At 45.5% G+C, this 24,119-nt stretch overlaps 2 protein-coding genes across 5 annotated transcripts in view; one reads left to right on the top strand and one right to left on the bottom strand.

The window, feature by feature from the left end:
- The window catches only part of HMG20A (high mobility group 20A), a 30,937-nt gene extending 21,052 nt beyond the window's left edge, over positions 1 to 9,885 (bottom strand). For 2 of the 3 annotated variants that reach the window (XM_069981281.1, XM_069981290.1), the window contains exon 1: positions 9,416 to 9,885. The gene's annotated coding sequence lies outside the window, so the exon portion shown is untranslated. The remainder of the gene's footprint in view (positions 1 to 9,415) is intronic. The other variant, XM_069981273.1, reaches the window with a different exon arrangement.
- Positions 9,547 to 24,119, top strand: part of PEAK1 (pseudopodium enriched atypical kinase 1) — a 54,204-nt gene continuing 39,631 nt past the window's right edge. The window contains exon 1 of one of the 2 annotated variants that reach the window (XM_069981259.1): positions 9,547 to 9,909. The gene's annotated coding sequence lies outside the window, so the exon portion shown is untranslated. Of the gene's footprint in view, positions 9,910 to 9,981; positions 10,060 to 24,119 lie in introns of those variants that run through there. The other variant, XM_069981241.1, reaches the window with a different exon arrangement.

Raw genomic sequence — 24,119 nt, 5'->3', positions numbered from 1 at the left:
ATAGTGGGTGGGGGAATTTGATAGTCGCAGACGGGGAAGAATCGCTGATGAGGAAAGCCCCTCCTATGCCAAATGTTTCCAACACTCTGAGCATGAATGGCCACCCCAGGCAATCAAAGGCCTTTTCCGCGTCAAGACTCTACAGCAATGCTGAGCCTCTTTCCTTTTGCACTGCATCAACTAGATCTATAACTCGTCTAGTGTTATCTCCCCCCTGGCGGCATGAGATGAAGCCCACTTGATCTTTGTCAATTAGCTGAGGGAGCCATAAGGACAGTCGTGTGTCAAGTATTTTGGTGAATAATTTTAAGTCAGCATTAAGGAGTGCAATGGGGCGCAGTGGATTTGATTTAAATAACTGAACACAGCATCAAATCTGCACCATCAAATCTGCTGCGGATATGCTGCAGATCCGGTGTGTGTGAAGGCACCCTAAGGGCTTATTTACACATCCCATAGAATACGTGCCCTATGGACGGGGAAGCCATGTAATGGAGTGTTTCCCCACCAAGCATGATGGATCAGTATTATGCTGGGCGCAGGGAAACGGTTTTAATCTCCGAAAAACAGTGTAGTGATTAAGGGTGCATTCACATGTGCAGGATCCGCAGTAGATTTGATGCTGTTTCAGTTATTCAATATATACCTGTATAAAATTTGTCTGTGTCTCCTTTATCCTAAAATCGCTCTCCGTGTCTTTTCATTTCATTGGCTGACAGTGTCACCTTTCATGGCAGCTGGGCCCTCTTCCTAAAAGTGCCGTTAAGCCCCGCTTAGGTGACACTGTTCACTGAATAAGTTAAACGATTTTAGAGCAGAAAAAGAACATAGACAATTTTTATACAGGTATATATCAAATATACAAGCTTAAGCAGGGTGCAGAGAACTGCACATAGGGGGGGGGGGGGGTAATATTACTTCTAGGCTATCAGAAATCATTTCTCCTGAAGCCTTATCAGTGTTAACACAGAACTGCTAATACAATACTCAAAATATTTTTCCCCTAAGTGCATTATTTTACATTTAGAAACATTGAACTGCAGTTTCTATTGTTTGGATCACATATCTAATTTTCCATATTACTGACACCTCCAGGAATATTAACCCTCTTACACAATGTGTATCATCAGAAAACAGACAAACCTTACCTACCAACCTTCTCCTACGTCACTTACAAACATTAAAAAAAAAAACAGGATCCAGAACAGACCTTTGTGGTCACAACCTGTAACAAGTCTCTAGTCGAAATACACACTATTACCAACAATGAGTGGAGAGACACAGCTTCTACAACTTTAGACATACAAAAAAAAAAAAAAAAGAGGTGATCTTCCCATCGGGGACAAAATTAGAAATGAGAATTAAGTTAATAATGAACGATAATGCCAGGAACTCCGAAGTCTGTAACGTAGTACATTGTCTGTAGTTATGGACTGAGCAATTAATGTGTAAATGTAGCCTTAGGGTACCTTCACACAAATAAGGGGTCCGTGGAGCCTCAGTTACGAGTCTCAAAACACGGGAATAGCCAGATATCCCTCTCTCCAGAGAAGGAAGCCCATTGCCAAGGGGTGCCTCCTAGTGGGGAGAGCACCAAACCACCCTGATACATAGTCCCTCAGGTCCTCACTCTGTTGCGAGCTTTGGGACCTAAATAGGGAAACCCCAGGGTGGCCCCTGTAAGTCAAAGTCTAACTCTGTGGCGAGTATAACGACATAAGACAAGGGTTACCAAGGCTAGGCATCCATCCACAGACTGCAGTTTCGGGGTATTTGCCCCTCGTCAGTGTGGAGCAGGATTCTGGCTACTGGGGCAATGATAAATAGACCAACAAAACACAACAATCACTGAACTGAGGGAAAACAGTGAAAAATTTCAATGGAGTACTCATTTACGAGTCTCCATTGATTGTCCCATACAAAATTTGAATATGCAAAAAAGGGGTCCGTGGAGCCTCAGTTACGAGTCTCAAAACACGGGAATAGCCAGATATCCCTCTCTCCAGAGAAGGAAGCCCATTGCCAAGGGGTGCCTCCTAGTGGGGAGAGTCTGTGGATGGATGCCTAGCCTTGGTAACCCTTGTCTTATGTCTTTATACTCGCCACAGAGTTAGACTTTGACTTACAGGGGCCACCCTGGTGTTTCCCTATTTAGGTCCCAAAGCTCGCAACAGAGTGAGGACCTGAGGGACTATGTATCAGGGTGGTTTGGTACTCTCCCTACTAGGAGGCACCCCTTGGCAATGGGCTTCCTTCTCTGGAGAGAGGGATATCTGGCTATTCCCGTGTTTTGAGACTCATAACTGAGGCTCCACGGACCCCTTTTTTGCATATTCAAATTTTGTATGGGACAATCAATGGAGACTAAGCGTACTCCATTGAAATTTTTCACTGTTCTCTCTGAGTTCAGTGATTGTTGTGTTTTGTTGGTACCTTCACACAAACCAGAACGCAGCGGATTCCACACTGCGAATTCTGCTGCGATTCTTGAATATCAAACTTCAGATTAAAAAAAAAATCGTAGGGGGACATTTATCAAGACTGGTGTACATGTACACCAGTCTTAGATAAAGCCCTGCTCCATTCACTCCGTAGGATTCATTAAAAGGCGTGCATCTCTTAATGAATCTCCTACCCTTGGCAGCAATGGTGTAAAAATTTACACAAATTTTTGCCCGATTTACACGTTTCCAGACATAAACCTTGATAAATGAGGCATGCCTCCTCTCCACTTTGCCACGCCACCTCATCAGGCACGCGGGTTTACAGCAGGCATATGCCAGGAAGAAGGTCACAATCTGCACCTTCTCCATGGAACATCAGTAATAAATTTCCCCTTTAGTATCTTCAGCAAAAAAAAAATAAAAAAATGATTTGTTGATTTTGTTAAAAATTACCATTTTTTTTTAAGTTTTGCAAGGGATTGGGGTACTTTATACAGCTTTCAGAAGGGAATGCATATCTTCATCATTTTCCTCATACTCTGAGGACATCAGATTCTTTCCTGTAACTGTATGTTTGGGTAAATCAAATTCCCGACTGTCAGATTCGGAGGATTAACATGTAGCTAAGGCCTCTTCTTAAAAAATTATGACCTCACGCAGACTAAGGAAATGAGAATAAGAATGACTACACCTCCACTTAAATCATAACTAGAGATAAGTGAACCTTGAGCACACTTATGTCTCTCCGAACCCAAGCGCGATGCATTCGATTACCGATGCCTGAAGATGTTGGATGCAGCCCTAGCGGTTCTTGGAAAACATGGATACAGCCAATAGTTGTATCCATTTTTTCTAGGCAGCCTTAGGCCAGCATCCATTTTTTTAAGCCACAGATAACCAAATGATGCACGGACAAACACAAGTGTTCTCGAGGCTCATTCATCTCTAATCACAAGACTACAAAAATTTATGTAGCGCATTTACATATTTATTTTGCTTTTAGGCTTATTAAATACCTAAAATAGATGAAAGAGAGAGAGTACATGTTCATTCTTCAGTGCTGAGAGCCTCCCATAGACTGTCATTATGACAGGGAGGCTGGTGGCAACCCTGACGAAGGCAAACGCTTTACTTTGCTGAAACGTGTTGGTTTTTGAGTCTCTACGGGAATCTGTAGAGGGAGAGAGTGACGTCATTCGGTTCTGTAAACCTTTTTTTCTTGGGGGGGGATTAGCCGCCGGCCAGTGCATCCCTATCCAAACAGCTTGGGAAAAGTAATGCACATTTCTGCACCATCATTGGACCTTGGAGCATTGCCAACATACCAGTCTGCCATTACCACCAACATTGGAGGACTACTACGCCTATGAAGTTTTTACTGCACGATTTCTACAGGTACTTTTATCTGTCTCACAGTGATATCTAGCATACAACTATAAAAAGAGTTTTATCATTGCCTTTTTAAGTACTACAGTTCATAATATCTATGCTTGGCACTTTAGTATTTATAGTTTCTTTTTTATCCAATTTATAGGGACATACAGCGTGCAATTATATAAAAAGAGACCTATTGTTGCACTTATAGTACTACAGTACATGTTTACTTGCGCTAGGCACTTTAGTATTTATTAACATCTACAACATGTCTACTTTATGGGGAACGTCCTTTAACTTTTTAGGATGTTAGAGGGCTTTGAAATTTTGCAACGATTTTTCAAATTTTCTGGAAAATTTCAAATTCTGATTTTATTAGGAAACAGTTCAGTTCTGAAGTGGATTTGTGGGGCCTGTATGTAAGTTACCCCCATAAATCTCTACTGTAAAAACTGCACCCCTCAAAGTATTCAAAGTAACATTTCATATGTGTATTAACCCTTTAGTTGTTTCACAGAAATTTAAGCAAGTTGCAGGGGAAATTTAAAATTTAAATTTTTTGGCAGATATTGCATTTTAATCCATTTTTTTCTCTAACACAGCAAATATTAAATGAGAAATAGAACTCAATATTTATTCCCCTAACTCCAATGTTTCTAGAAATCCCCCATATGTGGCCGCAGTGCGTCCCCTGACTCAACCACAGGCCGCAGATATGACAGAAGCCTTGTGTATTTTTGGGGTCTTTTCTTATTTCAGGTTTTTTATAGCAATTATATCCTGTCACGGAGGCCTTGCGGTGCAAAAATATTTGTGTAAGACAAGTTGAGCAAATATACAGTAATAACAAAGCAAATCTTCTCCCAGTTTCTCAGGACTGGATCCAGCTTTTCCAACTTACCCAGACCGTGCGGAGTGGCACTGAGTTAAAAGGTAGGCGGCTGATAACCCAACTGCCGAGCTAGCAAAGTGATTTGCTTTGTTATTACTGTATGCTCATACATCTCTAGTTTACATAGTAAGGCATTTTAATAACTATCTTCAGCATAATGAAGAACAAGGAGCCCTGGAGGTGATGATTTGGCCCTGACAGAGCCCTGAGATTACATGAAGAGACAGAAGGATTTAAGAAGTGACATCCAAAGAAGATTTGTGCTTAGTTCTTCAGAACAACTCTCCCTAGTTCATTCAGAAACTATCTGCAAGTGTAACTAGGAGAATTGATGACGTCTTCTTCGGCCGGCCTGCGAACAGCTCCGACTGACTGTCGGATGACGCTGCAGAGGGCAGCTGGCATTCAGGACAGTCAGAGCTGTTCGCCAGCCGGCCGAAGAAGACGTCACTGACTGAAGATCGGAGACGGGGGTCGGCACGTGACAGGTAATGTATAGCGCACCACACTTCCGGGTACACGGGTGGGGGTGGTGGGACACGGGGAAGGGGGCCATTCACAGACATAACATACATTACAAAGTTGTATAACTTTGTAATGTGTGTTATTCTGTGAATAATTCTTTACCCCTTTAAAGGCAGAGGTTGATCACACCAAACATTGGATTGGATTTAGATTTCTAATTTTGGTAACTGATAGACACCAATATAGAGACGGGAGTCATTTATCAATCTAACACATTTTTGTCTCAGACAAATAGCAACCAATCACAGCTCAGCTTTCGTTACTCAAAATGGGTTGGAATTGGTTGTTATCTGTCTGAGACAAAAATGTGTCCGATTTTTGTCTACTACAAATCAATAAATCTCATCCAATATCTCCAAAGGTATTACTGTGCGCATCCAAGTCTGGAAAACACAGCTTTCATCCCGGTCAAAGCTCTGCAAAGTCATGATGGAACTGGAACACAGCACAACAGCAGTCCCCCAGATTTCCGTGGAGAACATGGCCAAAAGAAATTCCTTCCCTACCTTATGCTCACTTGATTGTGTGCCTCAAACAATAGATCCAGGGTCTGACCCAAATTCTGGTCCAGACTGCATCATTTCCTGTGAGTCACGTGTCCCAGGAACCAGACAGAAAACATACAAACTGCAGCCAGGTCCTGATCTACAGGGCAACGTAGTGACACATACACCCACTAAGCCTAAAGTTGCATTTATACGGAACACGGACGTGGAAGGCCTGTAACAGAGTCCCAAATTTGCATGTACTACTGGTACATGGTGGTATTTTCCATGCCTATGCTAAATATGAAATAGGTTCTTCCATTTTAAATTACATTAATGGCGTTGTCCGATTATTATGTTTTAAAAGGACAACTCCAGTCAAAAGTATTTTTTAATATGTTATTACTAATGGAAAGTTAGACAAATTCCTAATGTACACTAATTACGGGAAATGCACATATAGGGCTATTTCCCTTAATTTAGTAGATTATGGAGTCTTCAAATACTCTCAAAAAACACGGTACAAATCAGGTGTAATTCCTATGGAGTGTCCCGCAGTGGGCACAGTAAATGTAGAAGTCTATGGACTGTATTGAAGTATATGGAAGAGTATGTAATGTAATGTAAAAACTACACTTTATTAATGGACTATGTGTATGGAATAATTTGGGGAGCAAGGACACTTGCTCCCCAAATGGAGGGCACCGAGCAGGGAAGGAGAGAGGTGCCAGTGCATCTAACTACCTCCTCCCTGATTGGTGCAGTTGGGCAGATAGACACTACTACTCCCCCTATCATCTGCTCATAGTATTATCAGATCATGGGAGAAGTAATACCAGGGAGATCCCCAGCACCAAGACCTCCATCTCAGCCGACATACCCCCACCCAACATCCGCCAGTAACCTTCCAGATCTGGTCCCCCTCACCAACCCCCCAGCCTCCCCCACTGCCACATGTCCACTCACTTCCCTGCCGTCCCGGACTGCCAGATCAATGCCGGTCGGCAGGACGCAGGGGCGGCAGTGGAGGAGGCTGGGGGGTTGGTGAGGGGGACCAGATCTGGAAGGTTACTGACGGCGGCTGTGGGGGTGTCGGCTGAGGGGGGGCTTGGTGCTGGGGATCTCCCTAGTACTACTCCTCCCATCATCTGCTCATACTATGACCAGATTATGGGAGGAGTAGTAGTGTCTATTTCACTGCACCAAGCAGTGAGGGAGGAGGTAGTTAGATGCACTGGCACCTCTCTCCTTCCCTGCTCCGTGCCTTCCATTTGGGGAGCAACTATCCTTGCTCCCCAAATTATTCCATATACATAGTACATTAATAAAGTGTAGTTTTTAAATTACATACTCTTCCATATACTTCAATAAAGTCCATAGACTTCTACATATACTGCGCCCCCTGCTAGACACTCCATAGGAATTACACCTGATTTGTGACGTCACGGTTTTTGAGAGAATTTGAAGACTCCATGATCTACTAAATTAAGGGAAATATCCCTATATGTGCATTTCCCAGTCTACAGTCAGCATCATGACAGCTTCAGGTCTGCCATTCTATATATAATAGTATACCAGTATTATGCCGGTCAGTCTACAGGCAGCAGCACCTTACCATCATGTCTATCCGTCTATATACAGCAGCATCTCACCATCATATCTGTCCGTCTATATACAGCAGCATCTCACCATCATGTCTGTCAGTCTATATACAGCAGCATCTCACCATCATGTCTGTCAGTCTATATACGGCAGCATCTCACCATCATGTCTGTGAGTCTATATACAGAAACTTCATTTATATCACTGTATATATCTCCACACTACAAGTATGCCTGTAATTCTGTACACATCATGTCTCCTCATCATGTCTCTCAGCCAGAATGACATGAGGAGCAGATGTTGCTTCAGGTTGTAATGCAGTTTTCATCAGAACATGAGACAGTTGCCTCGACAACCTGATCCCCAGTGTGAGCTGCGTCTCTCCACTCCAAGCTGCGAACGCTTCATGACAGAGACATAGCACCCCCTGTTCTCATGAAGGGTGGGAGCCCCAGTGGACACATTTACCTTGTGGATAGGTGGAGGTGTGCCTGTCATGCTCTATAGCAGCAGTGCTATACAGCTACTTTTTAGTACATTCACAGGGAGTAGATAATACTGTAACATAGATCAATTTGCACTTTAAGGCCATGTTCACACAAAATGATTAGTACGGAACTTAAGTTGTGCTGCAGGCTGAGGGGATCCCGGCCGGAGTGTATACACATAGTATTGAATAGCGGCCGCAGAAAACCCTGTCAGTGCACACTATGGAGCGTGCGGATGCGCCCGCATCAGAACACAGTGGTGCCAAAGATCATCCAGAGGGTACTGCAGTAGCGGTAGGGATGAACTTTTCAGAGACCGGCCGTTCCGTGACCCGGCCGGTCTCATACCACATGTGAGCATAGCCTAAAGTCTTATGGGAATATGTAGGAAGAAACGTGCCTCTCTAGTAATTCTTCATTCTGAGGCACTCACTATGAATCAGATAGAGTACCACTCCCCTCGTAATACATTTACAACTACAAGCCAGCTGTATTGTCCTATTTTATTAGTCACTGGTTGTAATGGTGAGCAGCCCCTAGCAAACTCTTTTTCCCATCTAGTTGGTCAGTGGTTGTAGCGGTGCGTGGCCCCCGCTAGTCACTGATTGTAGTGGTTAGTGGCCCCCACTAGTCACTGGTTGTAGTGGTGAATGGCCCCCGCTAGTCACTGGTTGTAGAGGTGAGTGGCCCCCGCTAGTCACTGGTTGTAGGGGTGAATGGCCCCCGCTAGTCACTGGTTGTAGTGGGGAGCGGCCTCCGCTAGTCACTGGTTGTAGCAGTGAGTGGCCCCCACTAATCACTGGTTGCAGTGGCTGAGAGGGCAGGGGGAGCAGGCAAGTCCTTCCTTATGGTGCTTTATCCCTCTCTGATCTCTTTTACAAATAAGAAGAAAGCTCTGCACTGCCTACAAGCATCAGGCACTCAGTTTCTAATGTAAATATATGGTCATGTGATGCCACAACTAGAGATGAGCAGACTTTTCGGATTTCATGTTCGTGAGAACCAGAACAATTGGCGTCGGATTCCCGCTGTCTGCTCGCTCCGTGCAGCGGGTGGATACCTCCTAAGGAACGCCCATCAATGCCAATGGCTTAGTTTTCCAGGCGTTCCTTAGGAGGTATCTACCCGCTGCACTGAGCGAGCAGACAGCGGGAATCCGACGCCAATTGTTCTGGTTCTCACGAACATGAAATTCGAAAAGTCTGCTCATCTCTAGCCACAACGTCATCAGTGTCGTGTGATGACATCATCCACAGATTATGAGGCCATCTATACAGACACTGACCTCCAGCCTGAGGTCATGGAGGATGCGTCACTTGATAAGGTGATGACATCACATTAATCGCATCATATGGTTGCTTTCTGGTAGTATGCCTGCTTTGCGCAAGACCTTTTTGAAACAAAACAGATTTTGGTGAAGCTGCAGTGAGCCTGTATGGTAGCAGAGCCCCGGTAGTGCAATGTATAGAGTATATGAGCACTGTTGAGATGAAGCCATTGTTATACAGCGCCCATCCTTTCACCCTCATGGTCACCTGCAGTACACAGCCCCGGAACATGCACACCTTATACAATACAAACACAAATAATGTATACGTAGTTTACCAGCTGCTCCGCTTCTACAGCCGCGCTCGCTCCTTAGCAACCGGTGACAACGTAAAGCAATACGTCGTGCGTGGTGAAGACGTCTGCTCAGTACCCTGCCCCTCTGCGGCTGCGCGTCAATACAGCGGCTATACGGCGTCTAGTTACGGCATAGCAAAGGCAATAACGTTGTGTTCTTGCGTTCTTTGACCAAATAACAAAGGCTTTCAGACACTATATCGCCTTTTCTTTATTGCGCATGCCTCGAATATTTGCAGCAAGTCATGCCGGGAATTGTAGTGTCTAGGTAAATCAAAGCCCGCCCATTGGCTACGATTTGAGCTCGTCCATTGGCTGAAATGGATCTCCAGCCTCTCTCTGGATAGCCAGGCTCTGAAGGAGAGAGAGTGGCAGCGATTGGCGGCCGAGAGAGGAACGTTCCGTCAGACGGGAGAAGGGAGGTGATGACGTAGAGCTGTCTGGAGGGGCGTGCTGAGGAGTCAGTGTGACGTCAGGTATGTGATTCGTCACCGCTCTCTCTGCAGCCTCATTTGCATAGAATGTGGACACGTGATTTAGTGAAAGAACAGGGAATGCGATGTAGTGGGGAACAGGTGAAGGTCCCAGGGTGACAGTGTGGAGCGCAGTGCTGAGACGTGGAGCCGGTGAGTGGGGGCAGTGTAATGGGGGAGAGGGATGGGACAGTGTAATGGGGGAGAGGGATGGGGACAGTGTAATGGGGGAGAGGGATGGGACAGTGTAATGGGGAGAGGGATGGGGACAGTGTAATGGAGGAGAGACATGGGGACAGTGTAATGGGGGAGAGGGATGGGGACAGTGTAATGGGGGAGAGGGATGGGGACAGTGTAATGGGGGAGAGGGATGGGGACAGTGTAATGGGGGAGAGGGATGGGGACAGTGTAATGGGGGAGAGGGATGGGGACAGTGTATTGGGGGAGAGGGATGGGGACAGTGTAATGGGGGAGAGGGATGGGGACAGTGTATTGGGGGAGAGGGATGGGGACAGTGTAATGGGGCAGTGTGATAGGGACAGTGTAATGGGGGAGAGGGATGGAGACAGTGTGATGGGGACAGTGTAATGGGGGAGAGGGATGAGGGCAGTGTAATAGGGAGAGGGATGGGGACAGTGTAATGGGGAGAGGGATGGGGACAGTGTAATGGGGGAGAGGGATGGGGACAGTGTATTGGGGGAGAGGGATGGGGACAGTGTAATGGGGAGCAGACTGATGGTGACAGTGTAATGGGGAGAGGGATGGGGACAATGTAATGGGGGAGAGGGATGGGGACAGTGTAATGGGGGAGAGGGATGGGGACAGTGTAATGGGGAGCAGACTGATGGTGACAGTGTAATGGGGAGAGGGATGGGGACAATGTAATGGGGGAGAGGGATGGGGACAGTGTGATGGGGACAGTGTAATGGGGAGAGGGATGGGGACAGTGTAATGGGGGAGAGGGATGGGACAGTGTAATGGGGGAGAGGGATGGGGACAGTGTATTGGGGGAGAGGGATGGGGACAGTGTAATGGGGGAGAGGGATGGGGACAGTGTATTGGGGGAGAGGGATGGGGACAGTGTAATGGGGAGAGGGATGGGGACAGTGTATTGGGGGAGAGGGATGGGGACAGTGTAATGGGGAGAGGGATGGGGACAGTGTATTGGGGGAGAGGGATGGGGACAGTGTAATGGGGAGCAGACTGATGGTGACAGTGTAATAGGGGAGAGGGATGGGGACAGTGTATTGGGGGAGAGGGATGGGGACAGTGTAATGGGGGAGAGGGATGGGGACAGTGTATTGGGGGAGAGGGATGGTGACAGTGTAATGGGGGAGAGGGATGGTGACAGTGTAATGGGGAGAGGGATGGGGACAGTGTAATGGGGGAGAGGGATGGGGACAGTGTAATGGGGAGCAGACTGATGGTGACAGTGTAATGGGGAGAGGGATGGGGACAGTGTAATGGGGGAGAGGGATGGGGACAGTGTATTGGGGGAGAGGGATGGGGACAGTGTATTGGGGGAGAGGGATGGTGACAGTGTAATGGGGGAGAGGGATGGGGACAGCGTAATGGGGGAGAGGGATGGGGACAGTGTAATGGGGAGAGGGATGGGGACAGTGTAATGGGGGAGAGGGATGGGGACAGTGTATTGGGGGAGAGGGATGGGGACAGTGTATTGGGGGAGAGGGATGGGGACAGTGTATTGGGGGAGAGGGATGGTGACAGTGTAATGGGGAGAGGGATGGGGACAGTGTAATGGGGGAGAGGGATGGGGACAGTGTAATGGGGAGCAGACTGATGGTGACAGTGTAATGGGGAGAGGGATGGGGACAGTGTAATGGGGGAGAGGGATGGGGACAGTGTATTGGGGGAGAGGGATGGGGACAGTGTATTGGGGGAGAGGGATGGTGACAGTGTAATGGGGGAGAGGGATGGGGACAGCGTAATGGGGGAGAGGGATGGGGACAGTGTAATGGGGAGAGGGATGGGGACAGTGTAATGGGGGAGAGGGATGGGGACAGTGTATTGGGGGAGAGGGATGGGGACAGTGTATTGGGGGAGAGGGATGGGGACAGTGTATTGGGGGAGAGGGATGGTGACAGTGTAATGGGGGAGAGGGATGGGGACAGTTTAATGGGGGAGAGGGATGGGGACAGTGTAATGGGGGAGAGGGATGGTGACAGTGTGATGGGGACAGTGTAATGGGAAGAGGGATGGGGACAGTGTGATGGGGACAGTGTAATGGGGAGAGGGATGGGGACAGTGTAATGGGGGAGAGGGATGGGGACAGTGTAATGGGGGAGAGGGATGGGGACAGTGTAATGGGGGAGAGGGATGGGGGCAGTGTAATGGGGGAGAGGGATGGTGACAGTGTAATGGGGGAGAGGGATGGGGACAGTGTAATGGGGAGCAGACTGATGGTGACAGTGTAATGGGGAGAGGGATGGGGACAGTGTAATGGGGGAGAGGAATGGGGACAGTGTAATGGGGCAGTGTGATAGGGACAGTGTAATGGGGGGAGAGTGATAGGGACAGTGTAATGAGGAGCCCGTGGATGGTTACAGTATAATGGGGAGACGGGGCATGAGGATAGTATAATGGGGAGCAGAGTGATGGGGACAGTATAATGGGAAGCAGGGTGATGGTGACAGTATAATGGGAAGCAGGGTGATGGTGACAGTTTAATGGGGAGCCAGGGGATAGTGACAGGATAATGGGGAGCCGGAAGATGGTGACAATATGATGGGGAGCCGGGGGATGGTTACAGTATAATGGGGAGCAGAGTGATGGGGACAGTATAATGGGGAGGTGGGTGATGGTGACAAGATAATGGGGGCAGAGTGATGGGGACAGTATAATGGGGGCAGAGTGATGGGGACAGTATAATGGGGGCAGAGTAATGGGGACAGTATAATGGGGGCAGAGTAATGGGGACAGTATAATGGGAAGCAGGGTGATGGTGACAGTATATTGGGGAGCCAGGGGATGGTGACAGTATATTGGGGAGCCGGGGGATGGTGACAGTATAATGGGGAGCCGGGTCATGGTGACAGTATAATGGGGAGCCGGGTCATGGTGACAGTATAATGGGGAGCAGATTTATAGTGACAGAATAAGGGGGTCTGGGGGATGGTGACAGTATAATGGGGAGCCGGGGGATGGTGACAGTATAATGGGGAGCAGATTAATAGTGACAGTATAATGGGGAGCAGATTGATAGTGACAGAATAAGGGGGTCCGGGTGATGGTGACAGTATAATAGGAGGCAGAGTGATGGTGATAGTATAATAGGGAGCTGGGTCATGGTGACAGTATAATGGGGAGCAGAGTGATGGTGACAGGATAATATGTGGAGCCGTAGAGATCTGTAATGGCAGTGTTGTAGTATTGTCTTGGTACTGTGTATTGTTAATAGCCATTTTAATCCAGCACTCATCACTGGGACCCAGCATCTTCCCATGGCCCATATCAATTCTGCTGCCAACCCATTAGTTTATTGTGAATTACAATGCTAGGTGCCCTTTTTAGCACTTTGTTGTCATTATACAAACTATGGGGCAGTGTCACGAGATGCCAGCTTCCCCATAGTTGTAGCCAGCACCAGTACCGCTCTGAAATGTTCTACCATGGCTTCCATGCTAGGTGCCGGAGATATGCCAGCCTCCCCATAGTTGTAGCCAGCTGTGGTTATCGCACCAGTACTGCTCTGGAATGTTCCACCATGTCTTCCATACTAGGTGCAATGGGGATATTATGCCCCAAGCAAACTTGTGCTCAGCCCAGTGCTCCCCCCAGCCCTCTGATCTCAGGCACTTATCTCCATCCCCATCTCTCAGGGTGTTTACACTTGCTGAAGAGCTGCTTTATCATCAAAGTGAAAAGTAATAGAAGTAGACATCAGTTCTGGAGGTAAATGGTTAAATAAGATTGTTTCATCACATCAGAAAGTAGTTTCGCTGCTGAAAAGATTGATAGCGGACATTGTTTAATAATATGGAAAAATATTTATTTTTATAGCACCAATATATTGTGCAACACTCTGAACATTCATATACAAACAGAACACGGATGTTAAAAAAAAAAAAAAGTTGACATGTCAGGGAGTACATGCTTAGGTCTCTACTACAAGCTGGGAGAAGTGCACGCTTATGCTCTTCACTCCTCAATGCAGTCTCCTCACTGCACAGGACTAGCTCCATTATTGTGCTTATCTCATGCAGCAAGGGAGTGAAGCGCATGAGGGTCCATTTACACAGAAAGATTATCTGCCAAAGATTTGAAGGCAAACCCAGAAACAGACTATAAACAGAGATCAGGTCATAAAGGAAAGCCTGAGATTTCTTCTCTTTTCAAATCCATTCCTGGCTTTGGCTTCAGATCTTTGACAGATAATCTGTCAAATAATCTTTCTGTGTAAATGGACCCTAAAGGCCCTATTTCACGGGCCGTCATAGAGGAGCAAACGAGCACTCTTAGCGTTCGTTTGCTCTTCATTCCCCGCTCGCTGCCGCCGCTATTCATCGCAGCTGCAGCGAGCGGGTGAGTGCGGGAGGGGCGGCGGGGAGCTGCGGGGGGGCTGCCCGGGTGATCGCTGATCGCCTGGGCGGCCCATAGGATATAGCAGCGTCTGCTGCCAATGCTCCTATTCAACAGAGCGACGGCAGCAGATTGCTGCTATATCAGTCACTTGTTTTACAACATGTTGAAAAACAAGCGATTGCAACGATCAGCCGACATGAACGATGTCGGCTGATCATTGCACTCTATTCCACGGGACGATTATCGCCTGTAGCAACCGATATCGGCCGAATACGAACGATAATCGTTCCGTGGAATAGGGTCTTAGGGTATAAACCCACACACTGTATATGCAGCGTATTTACTGCTGCGATACGCAGCAAATACGCAGCAAATATGCAGCAAATACGCAGCAGATTAGATCTAAATAACTGAACACAGCATCAAATCTGTACCAACAAATCTGCTTCGTATTTGCTGCGTATTTGTTGCGTATCTGCTGTGTATACGGTGTGTGGGTTTGTACCCTTGAGGGTACAAACACACACACCGTATACGCAGCAGATACGCAGCAGATTTGATGGTGCAGATTTGATGCTGTGTTCAGTTATTTAGATCTAATCTGCTGCGTATCTGCTGCGTATTTGCTGCGTATCGCAGCAGTAAATACGCAGCGTATATGCCGTGTGTGTTTGTACCCTAAGGCACACTTCCACCTGCTTGTTTTTGAGATGAGTAGGGGTGTGAGCACCCAGACCTTGACCGATCAAAACTTGTGATCTCTCTTTTCAGCAGATATCTTGTGATCAAAAGTTTTGATGTCTCTTTCTAGTAGATATATTGTGATCAGAACTTTTAAGGTTTCTCTATCTAATGACAGTGAGCTTTAAAGAATTACTCACTAATCATCAAATCAAACATGAGGTGTCAGGGTCCTGCCCACAAGAGTTTACAATCTATGAGGATTAGGTTGAGACAAAAGACATCAAGTGCTTTATTACTCAGTGTCCAGCAAGCTTTTATAACTAGAGTAATGCGCGTAAAGGAGGCTGAACCAGTCACCAGCCATGATCTGTGAGGACATAGTTCTACAATGAGGATAGTTTTTCCTATGATCTGTTCCCATCCTAGTAAAATATTTCTGCATGAATATTCCCAGCACAGCTCATCGTCCCAGCAATGAATCACCGAGAAAGTTATTTCCTACAGCTTTTAGGCCTTCCTGTGTGACACCCGGACATCTCCCTCAGTGTGAACAGAAACTGAGAGAAAATGAGTCTGTTGCATTGCATTTGCTTAGGGCCCTATTACAACAAAAGATGTCTTACAGATTATCTGCCAGATTTTTTTTTCAGCCAAAGTCAGGAACGGACTATAAACAGAGAACAGGTCGTAAAGATAAGACTGAGATTTCTCCTCTTTTCAGATCAATTCCTGGCTTTGGCTGAAAAAAATCTGTAAAATAATCTGCCAGACATCTTTTGGTGTAATAGGGCCTTAATCTCAGAGTGAAGGGTGGTCTCCTGGTTGGTGTCCACCATATTTAGGAAGTCTATAGTGGTGTCACGTCCAGCACAACGTTGTATATTTCATTATACCAGTATATACAGGTTATTATGATCTCCTTACCCAGATCCCAGGTAGCAAGGGGAGGTGATCATACACGTTTAGGCTGGGTTCCCACACAGTATTGTGGTCAGTACTTTGCAACCCTAACCAGAAGTGGATTGAAAACACAGAAAGGCTATGTTAACACACTGTTAAAATTGAGTGCATGGCTGTCATTTAATGGCAAATAACGTCCGCTGTTTTAAAATAATAGAAATAAATGACACTCATGCACTCAATTTTAACAGTGTGTGAACATAGCCTTTCTGTGTTTTCAATCCACTCCTGGTTTTGGTTGCAAAATACTGAGCAAAAATACTGTGTGGGAACATAGCCTTATGGTATATTTCCAGGATCCCCACATGTATTATAGTAGTTATACTAGGTAGTATTCATATTTAATAATGGTATTTATGCCTACAATGAGCTGTTATAGTACTGGTGCAATACCATATAGTACAGTTTATGTGCCCTGGAGGTGTTGTTCATCTTGGGTTATTAACGCTGCGAGTCGGTAGGTGTGAAGGCACCCTTTAAGGGTTATCCAGGATTAGGAGAGCATAGTTGCTTTCTCCAGAAATAGCACCACTCTTGTTCCCAGGTTGGGTGTGGTATTGCAGCCTAGTTCCACTGAAGTGAAAGGAGCTTAACGTAATACCACACACAGCTTGTGGACAGGGGTGGCTCTGTGTTTTGAATAAAACAGCTTTTTTACCCCCCAGTCCTGGATAATCACTTTAATTGTTATAATATAAAATAAAAACTGACTCTTCTGATTATATATATATATATATATATATATATATATATATATATATATATATATATATATAATCTATCTGGGGGAAAATCACATGGCTGACGCAAGAACATGTCCTGCAGATATGTTGTACTTGTTACTAAGGACCTGAGTCCTGGCCTTGGCCCACACACAGGAATGAGGGTTACGCTGATAACAGCGGCCTGCTGGCTGGTGGGCTCTCACAAGGGAATGTAGTAGGAGACACACTTATAGTCTTATAGTTAGAGTGTCCTTTGTCGCCCATAGCAACCAATCACAGCTCAGCTTTCATTTTACCAGAGCTCATTAATACATGAAAGCTGAGCTGTGATTGGCTGCTATGGGTGACAAAGGACATTCTTACTGTAATTTACTGTAATAAATCTCCGCCTTAGTCCTGTTATGGAGAGAGCATGCTGCAGGCAGTGTCAGTAATTCATGGCCATTAGAAGGGTTTTATTTTAGAACCCAGAGGCTTGATCCGGGCCAAGGGGCACTTTGTAATGATGAAGTCTGCCTCTGTGCGAGGATTCTGGACATGCAGGGGTAATGTTAGAAGATGTCACAGATCTTCTGTACTAGCAGGACCTTTTCCTTGGTGTGAGGAGATACTATAGCAACAGATAAATGCTAGCATTTTCTACTGGAATTCTGTATATTGGTGTTTCCTGGCATCTGCTGTCAATGGGAAACTAGGACAAGGCATGTTAGAGCCCTAGTTATCCATACACATAAGACTGCTCTCTCTCCTGATCCAGCCCCCATACACATAGCATGACTGAAAGTGCATGTGTTCTGGATAAAGAGAGGGGAGAAAGGGAGACTGGCTTACCTCTATCAGAGTAATAAGCCAGCGAAATCCAACCTGCCCATCCATATGTTTTCCAACATTTGCCGGGTCGGCCATTCCCATATCAGTTCATTATATAGACATTTATTGTATATGCAAAGGTCCACCTCTGGGATCCTCACCTATCTCCAGGATGGGACCTCTCATCTCACCTCACCTCCAGGATATGCCATAAATGTGTGGTACATGCAGGTCTCACCTGCTAAGATAGATGAATCCTGATCGGTTGGATAGCAGATGGAAGAATGGATTTGTTATGGGTTGTAATCATCATTAGGCCTTCTTCACACAGTGTTTATCTGTATACATTCATTTTCAAATCCAGGTGTTACTCTTAAGTAGAGAGGCAATATATGGAATTCTATAGGGTACATTAGTTTTGACTCCAGATATACACTGCAGCAGCACAGCATTCGTGTGACATTGTATAACCATACTAAAATGTAGATTGTCTAGGGTACCACCCTATTACCAGTACTGTAAGGGAGTGCACAAGATGTGGAGACATTAGGTGTGAGAGTTGAGCTTTCTGTCACGTTCCTGACAAGCCAGCATCCTGTAAGGAGAACAGAACTACAGCATAACACTGTGGCGGCCAGGGCTCCACATACTTTGTGGGCATGTAAGTGAATACTTAGGCTACATGTGTCAGTAGCTTACACTTTATTTCCTCTTCATCATTCCTCTATCCTGGTTCTTTTCCCACTCATTTTCCCTTTTGTTTCATACCTGAAATTCTGTCTTTGCCTTTCTCTCCCTTCTGTCTTTCTCCCTCCCAGTTCCTCCCTCATGAAATTTCCATTTCCATATCTAGAATTCTGGCCTTGGTTTTTGCAGACTAAGCTTTGTCTTTCATTAACCCTTCCCCACCCTGCTACTGAATAAATGTAAAAAAGTCTCCATACAATTGATTAGGTCATTGTTCTTCTTAGTGTTCTGACGTTACTATAAAGCTAGGTTTACACATTAACAGCAAAATACCACCTTAAATAAAAATAAAATATGGATGCGTTTTTTTATCCAACAATTTGCTATATTAAAGCGATATTCACCTAATATAGTTCAACTTGTCGGACTCCTCAAGTTAACTATTTTTGCAGATACATTTATTTATCGCACTTGCCTCCTTCTCCTGATATGCTGCTCTTTCCCTCACATTGGTCACTGTCTAGGTTACCGACCACCATTCTGCTCTGGCTGGTGTATATAGCTATTGACTGGTGTTGCTATAGTGTAGATACATTGGGATATAGTGTGTGTATACTTTATAATATACTATAGCTATTTATACACACTAGCCTGACCTGAAACTGTGGCTTATCTCTCCTAGAACAAAGGGGTTGGGTGGGGATTTTCCATCACTCCTGACCCTCATTTCCACCGACATCTTCTGTCCGTGGTCGTTCGGGAGAGTCCCATAAATGCCAACAAAATGTGTAAGAAGACTTTTAGACTAGGCCGCCTATACTTACTATACAGTCTACTAACTGCTCCATTTGTAGTCTGCGTGAGTTTCTGTTAATCCCCCTATAGGGTTCTTTAAGTCTCATAAACATCCCATCACAAGAATTGTTACAGTTGCCTTTTATGGTCAAATAATAAAGCTTTATTGTTACATTTTGGCAAGATGTACACAGTAGTAGCTGTAGGGTAGCAAAAGTCTGTGTTAGACGCTTGTACTCCATACAGCCACTGTTTTGTTGGAACAGAAATAACATGTCACCCAACCAACTCTTCCTGTTGACACTGTCTGGAAGGTGGGATATTGGAATTAGCGGCAATTCCACTTATATTTGCTTATTTTGGGTACCAGGAAAAGACATATCACAGCATAGCCAAGGGGTAGGTGAAATCCCAGATCCGCTTTATTCACACATAAGGTGCAACGTTTCGCCGGATGCAACCGCCTTTCCCAACCATTCACTGAAATGTTGCACCTTGTGTGGACTTGTGATCTGTTTTTCCTGGTACTGTGGAGAAGGATTCTTCCATTTGTCATTAGCGGAGTGAGGGTACCTTGAACTGGTCTCTCTTATCTTTCTATTAGATGAGCATTTTAAGTAGATTTAGCTTTATGAAGTCACAGTAAAGATTTTTATGGAAAGTAATCAGATTGTGTCATAGACACTGAGATTTGAGGAGTTAATGTTCCATAACATGGTTAATGTTATGATTCTGGGCACGGCCGTCAGGAAGGGGTTAGTCTAGCAGACTGTACTGTCACAATGGAAAAGGGGTCGCCTGATTTTGGACATAGGCCCAGCTCTTATCCCACACAGGGACTGAGTCAGGATACGTGAGAGAGCGGGCAGCTGTTGTTCTATATTCCCTCGCTGTTTCTCATGGCATGCACAGTGAAGCGTGTTCTTTATCAGTACATGGAGAGCCTGCTCACAGAAATAGCAATGAATTAAAAATGATACTGTCCATGGCTGTTCATAGTAGATGGTTGGGTATTTATAGCTGATGGCTGTATGCTCCAAGTGTCTTCATGATACAGAAACATACATGTGTGCATATGAGTAAATGAGTCACTGTCACAGGCCCAGGTCACATAAGGAACAGTGATGGAGGACGGACACTGTAAAACCGGTGGGTGAGCAACGTTTAGGTCATAGGACAATGTCAGGAAAGAACAGTTTAATGGTGAGTCAGTGGTAGCTTAGAGATATATAGGTAATAGCGTAGATGCTTATAGGGCACAGCAGACATATAAGGGTTGTTGCTTTACATTGAAGAGCAGTTACAGGTGTAGACACAGACAGTTCATGAGATATTGTTTTTCATGAATGCAATACGGGTGGGTCATCATTTACTGATGCTTAAAGAGTTTTCTGGGGTTTTGACTCCAGCCAGGCCTGCTATGAAGATGTCACATACATTGTTCACATAAAGCTGTAGCCACTCATTGGCCTCAGCAGTTTTGGCTCTTTAATGCTGGTTAGCTGTAGCGTTACAAGACCAGTGTGTATTATGTCATCACTGCATGCATAGAGAGGGACATCAGACTGGCAGCAGTACTGGCGCGGCAGTAGATTTACAGGGTATTTTTTTTCCTTTTTTTAAGCCAGTAAAAATCAACTGGTGCCAGAAAGTTATAGATATTTGTCAATTACCTCTATTTAAAAAGGCAAGCCTTCTGCTACTATCAAGTGCTGTATGCCCAGGAGGAAGCCATGTAGTTATTTCTAGTTTGACACAATTCTCCCTGTTGCCACCTCTGTCTGTGTCAGGAATTGCCCTGGGGTCTCAGACTAGAAGGACTACACAGCTTTCTCCAGGACATACAGCAGCTGGAAGTAGTGGAAAGCTTGATTTTTGTAAAGAAGTAATTCACTCATCTATATACCTTTCTGGTACTAGTCAGTTAAAAACAAATTTTTCTCTGGAGTCTCTGAGCACCAAAATAATTATTTTGTCTAAGACCAACTTGCCAGATTGGTTGGCATACTTTCTTCTAATTCTTTTATTAAATAATGTCAGCTGCTACATTTACTGTCATTTAAGAAAAGTGTATTCGGGACAACACAGAGACATTGTATATCGTCAGATAAATTCATTTTCCTATTGAAAAATGTATTCATATTGTTGGAAATATCTCTTCTGTATTTGTCAGCCTTTTCATTGCAAAGAAAATCTTGGGAATAATTATTATATTGGGGAAACTTGTGATTTCTGTACCTATATATGGAGGAAGAAGAGCAGAGTGTGGGGATCTATATGCTACTCCAGGTCTGTGGAAATTTATAGGCTCTGAATTACAGCCCTTATTGGATGTCTTATTGGTAAAGGCCAAGGTTAGGGTGGGTGCACACTATGGAATTCTCGCGGATAAACTCAGCGGAATTTCGGCATGTGTCCGCGCGCACGGGCGCGCGCCTTCCTGCCGGCTCCATAGACACCATTCTATGGGCCGGCATATTCCGCTATCCGCCAAAAGAAGTGACATGTCACTTCTTTCGGCGGATAGCGGAATACGCCGGCCCATAGAATGGTGTCTATGGAGCCGGTGGAAAGGCGCGCGCCCGTGCGTGCGGACACACAACAGTATTCCACGGAGTTTATCCGCGAGAATTCCGTAGTGTGAACCCACCCTTACACAGGAGAACAACTTGGATGTATTACTATTCGTAGCATTGAAAAACAGGGTGTTTCTGAGATTTCCTGTCTTTACCTGTGTAGTTAAGAACCTGCTTTTGCACAAGCCAATCCCAGAATATTTTACCTTGTCCTATAACTAGACCTTAAGGCCCTATTGCACGAAGCAGTTATCGGCCGTATTTGGCCGATTATCGGCCATCACGTTGCGTAATAAAGGGCAACGATTGGCTGGCATGATGTCAGCTGATCATTGTCTTTCAATGTCTTTTAACATGTTGAAATACGGCCGACAATTGCTCTGTGTAATAGGAGTGGTGGCAGCAGACCGGAGCTATCTTCTATGGGCTGCCTGGACGATCTAATGTTCGCCCAGCAGACAACCTCCCACCCCCCACCCCACTTGCTGTTGGCAAGCATAATAGCGCCGGGAGGGGAAGGAGCAAGGATGGCGCTATTGGATTGCTGATAAGATCGAACTGTGTAATAGGGGCTTTAGCAGGCTTGACCAATGGCCCCTGGTGTCCAGTCACACATGATCTCCATATTAGAACAGAGCAGCATAACTGTTTCCATGTAGAATCCAGTGTACAGGCAGCTGTACTGTAGTGTGTATAATATTAGCTGGTTATAATAGGGGCATTATGTGAAGATGTCACCCAGAAACTGTCCACAAAGATGCACTTTGTTACACAACAGCTTTGTCTACACAGGCTAGGAAGCATCATTTTCCAGCAGACTCTGTATTTTATATCAGGCATTTCAATGTAATTTTCATTGTATATTACTGCCAGATTTATACTGTGTGCAGTAATTCTACATCATCTCCTTGATATTCATTTTAAATGCCTGAGATCGTAACTGCGCTACATCAATGTTTTTGGTAAGTTTGTCCATAAAAATGTGGGCCATGATAGGGTATTATGTCACTATGCTAACACCATATCTTGTATTATAGCACATGCAACTACTAAGCCCCAGTAATATGTTCTCAGTGTATGGGCGACAGTTATCTCTCCCGTCCTCCCCATACATGTGAACATTTGGCACAGCTGAGCTTTCCTGTGTTCTGGGTAAGCAGCAGCCAGAGAGCTCTGGCTGTGGCGTAAAGCGAATGTAGCATCAGGAACATCTCTCTCTTTTTTTTTTTTTTACGCTAGTCCTTTTTTTGAAACGCCGTCCGGTTCCCAGTCTCAGCCCCATTCTTTTGCTGTGCACCAGCGTGGCTCTATGCACTGGGGGCCTGCCCACATCCCCCCCAGTGTGACCATATTCCTTCCCCTATGTGACACAGCTCCATAAGAATCGATGAAGCTTTGTCACAGAGGGGAAGGGATATGGTCACACTGGGTGGGGGCAGGTCCGTCCTCAGTGCATAGAGCCAGGCCGGTTCACAGCAAAAGAATAACACCAATCACTTGTTTCACCCTTAGGGTGTGTTCACACTCTGCCAGTGCCATAGACTCCATTCTATGGTCGGGCGAATTCCGCTGTCTGCCCAAAGAATTGACAGGTTGGTGGCCACTTTGGTGAGGGCAGGTTCTGTGGGTGGTAGAGGCGGAAGCCAGATTGCGGGCAGTCGAAAAGTGAGTTGTATGAAAAGTGGGAGAATACTTCCTGGTAGACATGTTGTTCCAGGTGTTTCAAGGAAAAGGGGAGAAGTGAGATGGGGCGGTAGCTGGATAAGGAGGTAGGGTCAAGGGATGACTTTTTGAGGATGGGTGTGATGGTTGCATGTTTAAATGGAGATGGAAGATGCCAGTAGTTCGTGAAAGATTGAAAAGATGTCTACCAGTATCTCTATCTCTAGCATATTAGTGAGGATGAATGTTTTCTGAATCAATGGAGCTGTAGCACACATGTGTGGCCAGCACTCCATTCAGTCTTTTTGGGGCTTCTGAACACTGGAAATTTCCAGTGATGTTTTTCCTGCGGTTGTAGCCCCCATGTGTCTGAGACCCACCTGATATGCATATTATTCCCAGGCATGGAACATGAACGCCAGTGATTCCCTGCAGATGGGCAAGTATCACAGCACAGGCGTTTACCGCATCAACAGCCGGTGTTCACATCCCAAGAGCTGGCCAACAATTTAGTTGCATATCAGGTTTAGGGGCCTGATCTCAGGAAAGAGGGTGGTAGAATAGGCATTGCTGGAAACCAGAAGGCAGCAGCAGTTAGGTGAGCCTCCTGCTTTCCTTCCATGATAGGTAAGTGGACCTGATGTGACAGATGACAACTTTATCAGCTGTTTACTCATGTGTCTTCTGCTTCTGTTCTGAAATGAGTAAATCTGATGACAAGTACAGAAGGTGTGAACACAGTCCAAATTGGGTTATTGAATAGATAGAATGC

This window comes from Dendropsophus ebraccatus, chromosome 1 (assembly GCF_027789765.1).
Source record: "Dendropsophus ebraccatus isolate aDenEbr1 chromosome 1, aDenEbr1.pat, whole genome shotgun sequence".
Taxonomy (NCBI): Eukaryota; Metazoa; Chordata; class Amphibia; order Anura; family Hylidae; genus Dendropsophus; species Dendropsophus ebraccatus.
This window is presented reverse-complemented; position numbering and strand designations above follow the sequence as displayed.